This window comes from Seriola dumerili, unplaced genomic scaffold, assembly GCF_002260705.1.
Source record: "Seriola dumerili isolate Sdu_G_001 unplaced genomic scaffold, Sdu_1.0 BDQW01000686.1, whole genome shotgun sequence".
NCBI classification, from domain to species: Eukaryota; Metazoa; Chordata; class Actinopteri; order Carangiformes; family Carangidae; genus Seriola; species Seriola dumerili.
Window position 1 is genome coordinate 741,806 of NW_019174941.1, and position 13,525 is coordinate 755,330.

The 13,525-nt window shown below is 40.9% G+C and overlaps 1 protein-coding gene across 1 annotated transcript in view; it reads right to left on the minus strand.

The window, feature by feature from the left end:
* The window catches only part of tet2 (tet methylcytosine dioxygenase 2), a 28,829-nt gene extending 16,741 nt beyond the window's left edge, over positions 1–12,088 (minus strand). Inside the window, exon 1 of the mRNA XM_022765428.1 lies at positions 12,043–12,088. The gene's annotated coding sequence lies outside the window, so the exon portion shown is untranslated. The remainder of the gene's footprint in view (positions 1–12,042) is intronic.
* Between the last annotated feature and the right edge of the window lie 1,437 nt (positions 12,089–13,525).

Consider the following 13,525-nt stretch of genomic DNA (forward strand, 5'->3'; position numbering starts at 1 on the left):
AGAGAGAAGGGGAGATGTAGAGTAGCCCAGTAAATCAAACACCCACTTGCCAAAGCCACACCGCTGTTTTGGAGAATAGTCACAGGAATAAGCCGTAATCTCAAGTGTACATTTCCTTTTCTTTGGTGAAACAGGCCTATTTGCATTTTCCTGTTTAAAAGATAAGAACCTGGAGCATGCATCCAGTCCAGACACTATAAATTTTCAGAGCACTTAGTAAAGGTAAAGCCCATATGCCTCATGAAATCTGAAGAACTAATATTCACCCTAATATCATCTGACTGAATATCATAACTAACAAACTATAACTCAATGCTAAGCCGTACAACATTAAAGAATTAAAGCGACATTCAACCAGCTGAGCTTGACAACAGTTAGTATTAACAGTTGATCATCAACATGTCCAATGTTTATAGTCAATAGCAACTATCACTTACTACTCTTAGGATTTTTGCTAGTCACTTCGCCACTGCACCAACAGGATGCTGCCTGTGTTATTAACTATATGCATTAAAACTGCCTTAATTTTAAAACACAAGAGATAGTATTGATAATGTCCAGATGAAAAGTGACATCCAGTCTTGAAATTTGTTTCATATAACTCAAGAATTTAATTTCATTGTATATGAAAGTATCAATACATTATGAAAAGCCATTTACTGGGAGGGATTTCTAAAAGAAGAGTTATTTCTACTCGTGTGATCTTTTGTTTGTGACATTTCTCTAGGCCTCTACTGTACTCAATGCCCTAACTTATACAGAAGTAATTCTTAACATTTGAACATGGTGCAAAATAAAATACACCAAAAGCAGCATATTTAAAATGTATGCTCACTGAAGCAATTGTGAAATACAGGAAGATCCCTTACTTGAAATTTTAGAGAGGAACTAACCTCTCACATGTTACGCAAGCAAACATAAAGACAAGTATGATATGATAAAACCAAGTCCTTGTTTGTAACATCAGTTTTGGTGATAGTGTAATGGCTGTATAAGCTGAAGTTAGACAGTTCAGGCTGCATGCAGCAGAGCTGCGAGTGAAACCTCATCCTTAGCAACCCCTACCAGTCTAATTAGGTCAGATGACTTGCATTCTACAGTGTTTTAAATCCCTTCCGTAAATATAGAGCTGGACTCCGTAAACTTCATGACCTCTGACAACATTTTCACAACTCGGTATTCCAGCTGGCTACATAAACAACAGACACGTAGACTCAAAAACAGTACAGAAGCTCTGAAAGATCATAAGACTGAATTTCTGCTGTTGTCAAACTGTGTGATGAAACAGTTCTCAGCCTCAAACAGCTCTTTCTAAAAAGACATTTCATACACATTCGCCTTATTTAAGGCAGCATTTGATTATTCTCTTAGACATCTGTGTAGACGTTTTGAATTATGACAGTTCATGACACATGGCTGGCATATGAATGGAGGGGGTTGACTCCACTGGAGAGTTTGGGGGAAAAGTTAAGGGGGTGGACTGGAAAGTCTGGAAGGTCGTAGCACACCAAGTCATGAAGCACAATGTGAAGTAAAGTGTTTCCAACAGTTGAATGCTGTCAGGCGCGGTAGGACAGATGTTAATTCATGTTCTGCATCTTACAGAGTCTCGCCGTCAGGCACCTAACACTTGTGATTTATGTCACATGGCACGCTCATGCAGTGTGTACAATGCACCATACATGGTTGCTGGTGTTCTCTCTCTCTCTCTCTCTCTCTTTCTTTCTTCTCATCAGTCTGAACATGGGACACCCTCCACCCTGCCTAAGAAACAGAAGCCCCTGTGTCTGCAGTCATTTCTATAATCCTCCAAATTTACATGCTTGGCAGATCATTGTTACATTTTCTTCTCAGTGTTTTTTGTTGCATGAAGAACCTCAGCAACATGTGGCGCCTACACTCAGATAGCACTCCAGCCAGCACAGACTGAGAAAATATCTAAACAAATTAAACATGAAAGTGAAATCCGGAACAAAAAACCAAGATAAAAGTCGACCACACACACTGGTCAGAGCTCTGTGCTATTCTGCTGTTTCCTCATTCGTCAGATCAGAGCGACACATCTTTGTCTTTTCCCTTAAAGGAATACTTTGACATTTTGGGAAATGTGCTTGTTTGCTTACATGAGAACAATACCACTCCCATGCATGTACTGTAAATATAAAACTGCTCCAGGAAGTCACTGCGCCCAGCCAAGTGTAGTTCAGCACTAAACCCCCTACAAAACCACAACCTAATCCATTAAACAAGCAAGATATAATTATTAGTGAGCTTTAGAGGAACTGATGAGTTTTGTTACGTTTAGACAGAGCCAGGTTAGTTGTTTCTACCTTTCTCTAGTCTTTTTGCTAAGCTAGGCTAACTGGCTGCTGGCTGCATTTTCCAGAATGTCCCAAGTATTGCTTTTAAATTGCAAGGTAATCTGAAATGTGAAGGTACAGCATTGTTTTAGACCATGGCTGCGCACCAACCATAAAGCTTTAGCTGTCTGTACCTAACAGTTGATCCATCTGTCTCATGTTTGGGGTGCTTCTGTTTTACATTAAGATGTGGTGATCTTTTGTATTGGTTACTGAATAGATGCAGATACATGTGTAGGGTATTACCAGGAATGCAGAGGCTTGAGGATCTGAGTTAGTGATGTGATTCATGTTGGTTCCATTAATGAAAACAAAGGTTTCTGCATGAAGAGCCTGACTTTGCACTGTACAACCTCAGGTCTAGTTTTTCTGTCAGGTAGAGCGGTGCAGTTTCCTGTTGATTCTCACTGCGGGCTAATCACTAGGTTGTGTGACGCAATGATGGCTGCATCACATGACAGCCTGGAGCAATGGACCTCTGTTTTTCTTCCCACTTCTGTCCTCTCCCTCAGTGGTTGACCAAAATAAGCGCAGCTCTGCAGGTAAATCAGCTTTCTGAGAAATGGGATCCTGATTAACAAACGACTCATTCTTTCAATTAAATAGCGTGTGAAAATCTCCTTACATTTGAACGGGATGCATTGTATCCGTCATTTTTACATCGTGTAACAATCAAATCTTATTTTCAAGCCCCCCAAAATGTTGTGTTTTCAGTGATATATGCACACAAATACATGTAAATTCTATTTGGCATCTTGGTTTTCTTATTTGAATCTGAAGACAAGATTAATAGATTACCACAGAAACACAGAGGACGCACACTTGTGTTTGTAATTTCTTCCCAAGAGAGCCTCCTCCTCCCCCTCCCCCTCCCCCTCCATAAGAAAAAGGAATCTGTACAATCTACATTGTTCTTTAAGTCTAACGCAAGACAGATGTGGCCGACTTGTGGAGATTCCCACTGCAGCCTTTATGCTTCCACAGCGTTTTGTCTCTGTGCCTTCTCTGACTGTATTTTGACAACGATGGCTGCACACCCTGCTATCAAGAGAATGCAATAATAACCACAACAACTACTTTTTAACTATATGGTTCACACAGTCTAAAACGATCCAGCTGGAATGTTAAACTGAAACTTCCAGCAAAACCGGAATAGTGCAGTGAGTCTGAAGACACAACAGCAAGAAAATGTCAACTGCTAGAGCTGCCTCAAGTTAAAATGACAAACTGAGAAACATCATCTAGCACCGTAATAATAAGCCACATCTAAATGCTCATAGCCATAATTAAGATCGGTGTCTGCACTAATTGCAAGATTGTTTGATAATGATGTACAGGGTTCAGTGGGCTTTGTCTTTGTGGAGCTCAGTAAGCAGTGAGCAAGACATAAAATATATTTACTCATAAAGAGCCACAAGGTTCTAGTCTGAGGAACATAGGAGTGGGTGATTTGTGGCAACCTATAAAGGACCCGAGGACATGGCTGGTTTTGTTTTGTCGAGTGTAGTTTTGACGGCCGAGGTTGAACAGGCTGAACCGCTGACGGTTGTTATTTGACACAGTCCATATTGTGGATCCAAAGACCCGGAGACCAACAGGCAAATCCTTCAGAACCTTTGTCTTGTCTTCAAAGTACTGATACAGAATGTATACATTAGCGTATATTATATCACTGAATTTGAAGATATCACTTGTTCTTGTGTTTGAAGATTTGTGGTCTTGAATGTCTGATGAGTCAGTGCCAGGAGGAGGTTCGAGTATCATATTAATGGCAGTGACAACATTTAAGTTTATGTAGATGACATTTGCATGAATTACTCAACCGTTTTTGTTGTAGGGGATAAACCCCACCTCTGTACATTTCTGATACAACGTGTTTAGCAGGTTTTCTGGGAAAACTGCACTAACAGTCACGCACAAAACATCATGCTGGCATGTGCAGCTTTTACACTTGGTCTCCTTAAATCAGCATTTATGTTTTTTCTGAATCATCTGCTTAAAAACTTAATGAAAGGCTAGTCACTAATATATTTCTTTAAATATTTTTTAATTATAACAGAAATATAATTATTTGGCAAGTACTGAAACTTCCCAAATGACTGCTGATAACAGGCCACAGCGTCATAGATCATATCTAGTAACCATCAGCCTTTCCTCTTAATATAAAACCGTTTCAGTAAAACAGTGCCTCTACTCAGAGGCATTCACATTCATGTCAGCGTAGAATTTTTCCAAGAAGAGGTCAATCCTGATAGTAGATAGCAGTTGAACATTAGCCCAGATCTGACTTCATGAACCTGTTAGTCTTGGATTTTTCCCGGTTAATCAGCACAGCCTGAGAAGAAACCCTGTGCAAAGTTTGCGCACAGAGTCTAAACCTTTTTCTGTGCCTTTGAGCTGCATCACATGGAGACTCTAATGAAGAAATGTGCTTCTGAGCATACAAACCCACTAACCCGCCCCCCCCCCAACCCCTCACAGTCCTGCACTTTTCCTTCCAAGACGCCTGTCTCCTTTTGCCCTCCAAACCTTTGTCTATGCAACAGTCAATATATCTGACTAACTTGATGAACTGTGCGCAAGAGCAAAGTTAATTTCTTTCAGAGTACATGGTAGCCATGGCAACCATCTTATGAGCGCTCCAAAGCCCATCTGGTCTAAACATTACCCCAGCACGGCTGACTGCAGAATAGGCTGCTTTGCTGTGGTGTGCACATGTGCTTTATGCATCGATCCTGCCAGTAAATCAATAGTGCCACATATTCAGAAACCTACATTTGCACTAGCGCGGATCAACACCTTTTAAAATTGCATTTTAGAAATGTGTTGAGCCAAAAATACAGAAATAGTACATTTCTAGCCCACTTGACTCTGAATTACGATTGCACTACTTGTGTTGTCTTGAGCTAAAACCTTACCAAGACAGATCTTGTAGTTAGCTGAAATAGCAAAGGGAAGAGAGACTTCATATTGACCTTTTCCTCTTCATTCATTTTCCCATCCACCAGTCTGGCACGAGATGGAAAACTCATACACAAAGCCATGTGATGTACAATTTCTGATTCCCATGTTTCTTCAGTTCACCCTCCAGCTTGGAAGTCTTGGCATGTGATTAACTCACAGGCACATTTATTTAGCAAATAATTCCTCTCTGTTTGCATGATCCGGATCCAAACCAGCTTCCAGTTAAACAGGAAGCGGAGGTGAACAGTAAACAGAGCAAAAGGGAAACATTATTGTAGGAGGGAAATTAAAACATGGCACACAACATGGCAGTAAAGGAATTCTAAATGGGCTCGAGACCAGGGCAGATTTCACTGTCATGGAAGACTGAGCTACATATAGGGGTTCACTGCAAACAAAAAGAAAGGCAAAGTTTGGCAATGGCTACTTTCTTTCTTCTCCCATTCCTCAAATGTGAAGCCAAACATATTGTAGCAGGACTTGGGATAATTTTGAATGAGAAAAATTAGTTATGAGCTCTTTTGTCATCTGGAAAGTGAATGTAGTGATATTCTTTCCCTCATTGGTTTCTAAGCAGCCTGACCTAAGCCGCTGTTGCTAAGCACCCTCTTTCCCTCCACTGAGTGGGAGGCACGTGATCTCATTGAATAGAAATCACAAATCCTTCTGAGTGAGGGATATTTTCTGTGATTCATGGCTTCACTGTAAGGACGTAGGCTATAAACCCTTCAGTGCATTTCTCACACCTCAGCAATTCATCAGCAAGTATCAGATTTTACACATTGACTTCATAAACATGTTCTGTGTATTGTTTTAGTCTTCCAAAAACACGTTATTAGAATATGGCAACACTTCAGGAATAATCATGTTCTGCCATGCAGATTGCTGTGCAGAAAACTGTATTTGTACCTACCAATTGTTAGTTTGGTAGGGAAGCTATAGCTATAGTATAGCATGTGTATGAATGTAAATTGTGCATGAATGCTTCATACTATCCCATCCAAGAGTCTCTATCCATTCAGACCAGAGCTACAGAGCTAAAATCAGACTTTGAGAAAATCCCAATACAAATACATATATGGACGCAAAAACCAGCCTGATTGTCATCGAGCAGTCCGGCTCGGAAAGACACCAGCTGCTGCACTCGTACATTCCACTTAGGAAACCTAATATTGAGCCTGAGCCACTCGAAGCCCTCAGAAATAGTTAGTGATGTCATTCAAAGCCTTCGGTAGGGTTACGCTTCTAAATGACATTCGGGACCAGCTGTCTGTCTTTGTGCTCCTTGTGTAGACAACAGGGGGCCATGGGGCCTAACCTTTTCAATGACAGCTCCTTGCAGCAACCACGTCCATATCTGACAGCCATTTCAGAGGAGGACAAACAGCCATCAGAAGCAGTTGTTTTGAGCACCATGGACCCCTTTGAGATAGCGCTATCATGCCAGAGCTTTGCATGTGACAGGGGCATTGGCTATAGAAATTGCGTTTCAGATATTGAGCTAGATTAGCCTTTTTTATACAGCAGATGAATTTTGACAAGTTTTTATTGTCCTGAAAACAAACTTTTTTTCCGATGAACCTTTCAGGCTTAGACCTCTCAAAAAGGTTCCTCATTGTCACAGAATTGATTTAAGTGGAACTGACTGAACTCTATACGTTTTGACGTTAGAGTCTTACCAAAGGTCAGATCCTAGCATGAGGTTAGGTCACTTTTCAGGATTTCTAAGGCATATTGACGGCCTGTGTGCAAGTTTGCTACCTCGTCACACATTGTTATGCCTTTGTTTGGAAAGCCACCTCATGGCTGGTAAGGAGGCATTTTCCACTTTCCATTACTGAAACTCCAACATTTTTTAAAATTTTTATTCCAACTTTTTTTACCCTACCTTTCAAGAGCACTAGCTTCATTTCCAATTTAACTTACATAGACATTGACAAGGATTACTTTTACTTCTAAAATCAGCCCTAGATTTTTGTCAAACCAAGTTTTTTCAACTATGAATATAACTCATGTCAAGCAGTGCAATAAGATGGAAAGTGACTATGGAGTCAAATGTGCCTATACCAGTGTCTGGGTACATTGAGTTGTTTGTATATACAACATGCATTGAGTTTTCTGTTGACACCGTCCATGAAACCTTACAAATATTGCAATTTTGATTCAATACCCCAAAGCTGGAAGTGTAAAGAGAGTTTATGAAATCATCTGATTTGACAGGAAAGTTTACAGCCAGTTTACTCTCCTGATTTGTTGAGGCATTCACCTTCGCAGGAGCTATTCGCTATCAAAGTGGCATCAACATAAGAAAAGACCTGCTCTCACTCTCGCCACGTTCTCGAGCACAGACGCTGTTGTAGCTGGGGCTCTTAATTTCTTTTTTTATTTTTTTATTTTTAGCTTCTACTAGCGGAACCGGCGAAAAACGCCATTGAAGAAGATTGTCCAAGCATAGGAGGAGCGGCCTGGCGAGAAGCGGGAAGAGATGCTATTCGCTTTGGGGCGGTTACGTAACATCTCACTTGCCTCTCTCTCTGCAGAATGCCAGGATAGTGTTTGTAAACAGAGCGGCCATGTGCGTGTGCTCACGTGGAGGAAGCTTTTGAGTCGCTGCCCTTGCTGTCTCACCCCTGAGGTAAACCCTGACATCGATACATGCTCACAGGGCCAGCAACACTCCCTCCAGCCCTGTGCCACTCAAACAGAGCCTTATCACTCTCACTCCATAATTACGCCTCAGCGGGTTCACAACGCGCAGCCTCGTGGAAAAAGAAGGCCACGAGTTGTATTTGGGATTCACAGAGTGTGTGGTGTGGCAATCACTGATAACATTTTTGTATGCCAGACTCATAAAAGCATTATTACTACTGCACATTCCCAGCGATGACCAATAAACCACTCCCAAGCCATAATTACATCATACGGGACGGAAAGCCTTTCTTTCTTTTTGGGGTTTGGCGTGGATCTGGTTTGGCAGTTATTGATAACTGACATATTTTTTGTGATATGGCTTAAGTTAATAGACATTCTTTAAAGTTATTTTCAGAGAGGACAAGCATGCAACTCTATCAAACCCACAACTGACCATACATAAAGAAATTATTCACCGGTCAAAAGAGTGTTTGATCCTGATCAGTACTACACGGATAACCATCCGGCAAATGGTTAAACTCATGCAAATATCATGATGACTAAAATGACAAACAGTCTGCATTTAAACCTTCTCTATCAAAACTCCACAGGGATGACTGAGTTAACACCGTTCAACCTTATCCAGTAAATCCACATTTTTTTGCACATTTTCAGTGCTTTTAATTTGCAGCTTGGCTTTGATTACAAGATCAGCTGTGCATTACTGATGGTGAAGTTGGTGAGAATGTATAAAAATGTGTGTAAAACAGTGACATTTTCACTCCCAGATTCCATTGCAGAAACAACTGATTGTGGTTTTGCTGCTTCTCCCTTGCTCTCTGTAGAAAAACAACCCCCAATCGCAGACAAGAGGGAAATCAATATTGTAGAAATCAATACAACACTCAGTATCTCGCCATTTTGTCTCGGGAAAGCAGTCGAGAGCTATGACCAGCCAGTCAGCCAGGTAGTGCAATCTAAAATGTCTAGCCTGCCACTGGGCCTGTTTCTCTGTGTCATTAGTGCAGCAGCCCCTGGCTGGAAATATGATGCGTGGGCTGGACAGAGGGTCAGAGGTGAAGGCTTGGGTGAGGGCTTGGGTATTGTAAGTGGACAGCATTGTTGTGGAACACTATGGCAACCAGACATTCTTCCCAAAGGTGATATTGTCTTTTCCCTTGGGAGTGACATAAAGGGGACTTAAGGCCATAACGAAGGAGCAATCCAACCACACGGCTTTATCTGTAGGTGTGGATAGATGAGAGAAGCTATGTGCATGTGATTGATCTATCTGGCCCTTCCCCCACTCAGCCTCCTTATAGGCCCATTAATGCCCTGGTGCCTTTTCAGCTGCTGATGTAACAGCAAGCTTGCAGAGCCTCATGAAAACACCTCCAGTAAGATTGTGTTTTTATTTGTTTATATTTTATAATATGCAGGTCAGGATTAGCATGTGTGAATCCTGTGTACAGTACAACTGAACACAAAGGGGAGCACAAATTGTACACTCAAACTATGACAACCATTTATAATGTGCTTTGATTAGTATACAGTAAACTGGGTTAGATTCAATCCATCCAAAGATCTAGATATGTAGCAGATATAGAGTGGAATGTGATGTTTAATGTGCTTAAGGGGGAGTTAAAAATAAATAGAGGAATCAAAGATAGTCTACTTGATACACAAGATACAGACCTGCCTTGTTGTGAGCTAGTTTGAGCTGTTCAAAGAACAATCTTACACATTTTATCTCTAAAGTTTACAAGGTACATAAAATCAACAAAATCCAACTGGAATGACCTAATCTGGTCATTCACATGAAACATTATCTACAGTGTCTTAACATTATGAATGGGGCAATGGGATCACCACACACACACACACACACACACACACACACACACACACCCAAACATGTACGCACGCGTGTGTGCGCAAACACACACACATGCACACAAAAGCATGGATCACCTGATCTCGTGCAGTCACAACATACTTTATGAATACTATGGAGAACAGCACTGCTTAAGCACTGGTGTTGACACTACAGAGTCAATGACCATGCTTGCCATATCAAAACACTGTCATGCCATTGCGTCAGAGGGGCTCACCAGCATTGTTGGTACAAAAGTTTCTTGACATTTCACGAGGAGTAAAAATGGGATTCTCTTCAACTACAAGCAGATACCTTTTTTTTAGGGTAAAGTGTGTGTAGTGTAAAGGCTACACACACTCTGCAGGCATCCACAGGAATGCAGCATGTAAACATGAGCATTTTAGAATAAATGCTTAATTCAAATCTAGAAGGGGAACATTTGGCTGTTAGAGGATAACGTTCCTCTTTTTTTTTTCCCCGCCATCTTAAAAAGCATGGCGATCATTTGACAAGGACCTGACTTTATTTTGACTTCACTGTTCTTCTATCCATGCATTTCACTTTGTAAATGTAACTATTTTCACTATGTCAGTGTTCACCTGAAACAGTTTCAGAAAACTTCAGCATTGACTTGAAGTAAAACTGAAATCCTGCATTGCTCCTGCAGACAGCCTACACTGTGAAGCTACAATGCCCAATTAAAGGTCAGTCATTATCCTTCACCTTCCAGGCAAGGCCTTTATTTTGCTTTTTCTACCTGAGGCCATGCTGTAGCTACATTACGACTGTAGTCAGTAGAATACACAAACCCAATACACAAACCTAAGGGAGATCTGTTATATTCTAATGGGCCATTCAGATGTTAATCTTGAAGTACTAGTACTTAATGAATTCAGGAAAAAAAACTAACAACAAATGAGCTATTTGCTAATTGAGATTAAACCTGATGTCCTATAACAAATCTGAATTTACATGTTATCATATACTTAACCAGTGCATTTCTAAAGTATCTGCATTCTGGCACAAAACACAAAATTGTATGGGTAAACAGGTGATTACTTCACTGCTATCCCTCTATTATTGTAGTTTATTTCTCTTTATCTGGCAAAGTATCAAGTCATCATGCTGTTATTCTAAACTAATTCCTACAAAAATGAGTACACATCACACAGAGACACATATTTCTCTTTGTGGTGTCAATAATCTATTTACCAACAGCACAGTTTTCAAAAGAACACATCACTTGTTTAGCCTCAAAGTAGAAGAGAAAAAAAAAGAGAGAAACCTGCTCCAGAATTACCATTCTTGTTCCCCCAGTTAATGGTGCGGTAGGATTGAGTTACAGTTCCTTCAGAGCTTTCTGACCTTGTCTGCCTTCACTACACTCTGCCACCACTGTTCTCTTCTCCTTTGCTTCTCCTTGGGATTTTGCTTTTGTGTTTTCTTGTCATTCAGTGGTGAAAGCAATGAAAGCTGATTCACAGAGATACACAAAGCCAGAAGCTACTCCACTGCTGTGCAGACACTATGCACTTACTGCTGGACATGTCCAGGTTGGACTTTTACTCTCCTACATATAGTCTACCTTCCTGAACAATACAAACACTTACACAGCTATGGATATGAAAGGAACAAGCCACAGAGGGCAATACTTCATGCATCTAAACATATTTAGATAAAAACACCATCTTTCATAATAGCCATTAATTACACATAAATGTTAAAAATGCCTTCCCCCTCTTAAAACAAATGTACTCATTTAGTAACACATATTACATACTCAAGCACACCTTTAATAATATGTGCCTCCTAACAAAAAGCAAGGTAGAAATGTTAAGCAAAGAAAGAGAGCACTATACAGGCATTTACATTATGCTTTACGAAAAACTCCTGAACAAGCAGACTAAGAGCACCATTTTCTATGATGCATTCAAAAGCAACAAGAATGTTGAGTGAACACAGAACACTCAGGGAAACAGAGAAGGTGTCTTTGAATTTCATCTGGCAAAAAAAAAAAAAAAAGAAAGAAAGAAAATCGTCAGCCATGTTGGAGTAGCTTTATCTAATATCCCCTCCTTATTATGTTGGCTCTTGCTTTTACGGTGGGGGACATTTGCTAGACCTCGCCTGACACAAAAACCACCAAAAACACACCCAAGGTTAAAGGGGATAAGGATAAGCGGAGTATTAACCCACTGAACAAATTCTCACCTCCTTTTTACGTCCCTCCACTTTGTAGAAATTCCAACAAACCGTCTGGATCTCCTCTTTAACAAATCCTAAAGGGCAGCCATCTTGCCTCCTTCTGTTCTTCTATGAAACAGACTATCCTCCACATCAATATTCATGGAAACCACTCTGACGTCGACTCTCATCATCAGGAGAAGCCCGGGTGTCGCTGTTTGCCGGCTTGAGAAGCACACTCATATGTGGCTCTGGTGTAAGGCAGCAGAGGCACGCAGAGTGGACAAAATGTTGTTGCAGGTCAGGGGGAAGAGCCTTGCTTTGCTGGCAAAACTAAATAATCACAAAATCACTTTTCCTGCTGAGTCCTTCCCACACAAAGAGACAGGTTTTCTTTCCCCCCTCTGCTCCCTCCTCTTTTTTTTCTTCTTCCCTCAGCCGCACACAATAGTGAACAGTATGATGGCTGCCCTAAAGCACTGGAGTGGATTCAGTGAGCAGGACAGGACTCCACCCCAGTGCACTATATGTTGAATATTGCACTGGTCTCAACTGTCTGACTGTGTCAGAGTAGAAGGTACCTCCACCCCCTTCCTTTTTTAAGACAGGAAGCCAACTCAGGGGTTTTCCCTCCCTTTTCACTCTGTCTATCTCAACTTCCTTCTTTCATTTTCTTTCTTCCTCTGTCATAGGTCACAGAAGTTCCCCTTTGGTGTAATAGCACTCTTTTTGAGAGCATTACAGTAACAATCAGATGTGGCCACAGTTTGGAGCCCAACCAGTTGAGCAATGTGTTCAATTTCCAACGGCTGTGTCTTATTTTGGCACGCCTTGCCTGGTTGGCTGGCTCATTTTTAGAGTGGGGTGTAAGACAACTCTCCAGCTTGCATACAGACAGACAGCATACTTTGCTTCATGTGTCTGCCAAGACCCACCTCCTGTTGACACCGGCCACGTGGGCTTGAAAGAGATAGAGAGAGCAGTGTGAGAGAGAAAAGGGGGCCGAGGGTGGATTAAAAGACAAATTTAGCCTTCAAAAGGTTGTTAGAACAACATGACTTTTAAGTGTTTTAATTGGACAAGTGCTAAAACCTCAGCTGTGGTTTTTGTTGTGGGTTTCTGTGTTAGGTCATATTGCAGAGCTGTAAGTCTGAGGTTAAGTTTGCAAAGTTTGTAAGAATGTGTTAGTTTTTGCATCTTTGATTTTAAAAGGTCATAAACATAATCTCACAAACAGTTCCACTGATGCTATTAACACTATTTGGTGATCATATGTATATGTATGCATAATAAAAAAAAAAAACCTGTAGTCATTTCCTAACATATGGCTACAGCTTTAACCGGCATGCTCATTAATCAATACCATCTCCATTCACTTCACTATTTAATTCCTCCTTTACTTTGCTAACATGTTGGTGAAAATAATCTGCCTTTAGCTGCAGTTTGGGCTTAAAGGGAGACCCCACCTCTTTCCCAGCAGCCTTTGCCTTGCTGCAGTGACATTTGTTGA